The 2,835-nt window shown below is 39.4% G+C and overlaps 1 pseudogene; it reads right to left on the reverse strand.

The window, feature by feature from the left end:
* Window positions 1–250: 250 nt before the first annotated feature.
* On the reverse strand, window positions 251–2,039 carry LOC119539285 (annotated as a pseudogene).
* Between the last annotated feature and the right edge of the window lie 796 nt (window positions 2,040–2,835).

Here is a 2,835-nt window from a genome sequence, read left to right on the forward strand (position 1 = left end):
CCTAGAGAGTCAGGGCGGCGTCAAGAGCCGAGAACCCGAGCAAAGCAAAGGATGCTAGAGGCGCTGTTTGAGTTGGGATCCATATAAGGTCCTTACATCGCTACTAATAAAATGGTTTTTAAATAGCTTTTTTTTTTTTTAATGAGAAAAGCTATGTTTATTTTTCCAGCAGGAATGTTTTACAATGTTTTATAAAGGTATTGTCACAATGGAAAATATTTTACTAGTTTTTATTTAGGAGGTGGAACCTTCACTTTATCCCAATATGTTCTTCACAGGTAGACTTTGTTTTTATCTCAATGAGTTCTTCTACCCGAGCCAGCACACTTTCAATCAAATTAAATGTAAAAAGAGCTGAATGTAGTACCTTAAGCTGCATTTCAGGAGGCATGTTAGGGATCTCCTCTCCACCTACTGTTATAGAACAACGATCTTTACACTTCTGGACTTCTTGGCTATTTTCTTGGCTGTTTTTAATTTCTGCTTCATGGTGTGCTTTTGACATATTAAGTACTGTATGGAGTGGCTTTAAAAAATTATTCTCAATCTTTCCAAATTCTGTCCATAATCCAGTATGACAGTCATTTTCATTATCTTTGATAACCAAATACCTCAATAAATTTAATGATGCCATGATCCTATCTGAGTTTTGCAGTAAATCTGCTTCAGCACCCTCTGGGAGAAAGAGGATCAAATCTAGAAGGGGAGTCAGCTGTGATCCTGTAAACCTTCTGTTGTTAGGTGTTCTCTTCAATGGTACATCAATTTGATTTTTGATATTTTGAATAATTAAGGCTTCCATACTTGAATGATTACTTGTATTCAATAAGCACCTAAATAATGTGTATTTGCCTTGTGAATACAACTTGTTAATATATAGCTGAAGCACAACTAAACTCTTTTTCCTCAACATCTCAATGGGGCAAAGTGTCATTACTTTCACTAAACCCTGAAGTACAGTAAGAAAACTCTTGATTTCTAAATACTGATGAAGTAGACTGTTGTCTTCCATTCTCAATAAACCATTCTCCAACAGATTCAGTCCCCTGGAGTAAACAGACTCTTCTGTTCTTTGCAAAAAGACTTCAACCCATATTAAGTTGCAAGAGGTCTGATGGGCTGAACACCAGTGGAAGCTGATCAATACCGATGCCCAGTACAAACAGTAGATATGCCAGAGAAGCCATAGAATCTGCTGTTTGTTTTCTTCTTCCTCAAACTCAAGATAATCCCAAGTTCTTTTTTTCCTTCCATGATTAAAAATAATTTTGGGGAAAGGGTCTCCCATTGCTGATTAAAAAAACCTATGATTTCAGATGCAAAACACCTTTAAGGATCATTTTCAGCTTCTTCTGGCTGTTCAAGGAATTGTGCAGTCAGCAAAGGTTATTTCAAGCTTTTGAAACAAAATTTCAGTAATTCATCCTTTAACTTTTCATTTTCCAGTGAGTTTTCTTTGTCATCAATGACTTCTTCTACAAAAGGTTTAGTGAACTCTATTAAGGCTTTACAGCACTGACAAAAGCCATAGTCATCTGTTTGCATTTGTCCTTTCGAGTATGGAACAGGAAGAAGAGATAGCTGATTCCAAAGGGTAGACAATGCTAATCCAGCTGAATATGCCTTGTTGTTATGAAGTTTCTGAATCACTGTCTGTAATGGCTGAAGTAAAAGAATAATAATTTGGGATATCTGTTTTCCAGAGGGTTCTTCAATCAGTTCAAGCAAACCTAACAATAATTCCCTTGGGTCACATAACTTTACCAATAAATTAAGCATCAGAAAATAATCTTTTCTTTTATCATCTTTCTTGTCATTCCACAAAAGGCACCAAACAACAGGACCAACAAGATTCCAGCCCATATTCTTAATGATGACCTTATTCTTTTCATTTTGAATAATTTCTAACAGTTGATCTGTATATTCTTCATCTATACACCTTTGGCCTGCTAACCGAAACAGACCAAAATCTTCTTTCAAATTTTGCTGTTCTAGGATTTGAAATCTCTTTGTTAGGACTGAAGTCCTTCCACAGCCATTCTTGGTTATTTTTCCTAGTTTGGATGCAAGAGGGGGTGAAGACTCGGGTGCCCCCACCCCCACCCCAAGTGTGGCGGGGGCATTTCTCTTTAGGAGCTGCAGTCCCCAAAATAATCAACCCAGTCACCGAAATCTCTAGATCACACGGAGACAAGGCAACCGACGGCCTTGGAAAGAACATTGCTCGGTAGACAGGTCATCTCCCCTAGTTGGAAGGCCTGGCCCCAGGTCTGCGGGGTCCTCACTGCCGCGGGCTCAAAGCGGATAAAACCACAGAGTGAGTGCAGGAGGCATCCAAGCGAAGCCATTTCTCCCTACTCCTGCTCGCCTGCACATTCAGACCCCAACACCTCACCGGGCCTGGTTTGCCCACGGCTGCGGGACTTCCGGGCCTCACAGCCCACCCGCGGGCCCTGGCAGCCGGGGACCAACCCGAGCGTACTCTTAGCTAAATGGCTTTTAATCCATTTATGCTTTCCCTCATCTCTTTTCTTTTCTAGCAATTATTCATTGAAGACAATGGGTTTCCTGTAGTAGAGTTTCCTAGTCTTGTGCATCTCCAGAATATCACTTAACATATTCCTGCTCCCAGCACTCCTTGTAAATTAGTAGAATAGATGCTTGATCAGACTCAGGTTTGACTTTTTTTTTTTTAACAAAACTACTTCACATGTGATGTTATAGTTCTGGCTTCTCTCTCTCTTTCTCTCTCTCATCATTTATTAGGGATTACAAAATGATATTCCAAACCTATTATCCCTTCTTTATTTAATATCCAGAAAACTTCTATAGCGA

Source organism: Choloepus didactylus, chromosome 1 (genome assembly GCF_015220235.1).
Source record: "Choloepus didactylus isolate mChoDid1 chromosome 1, mChoDid1.pri, whole genome shotgun sequence".
Taxonomy (NCBI): Eukaryota; Metazoa; Chordata; class Mammalia; order Pilosa; family Megalonychidae; genus Choloepus; species Choloepus didactylus.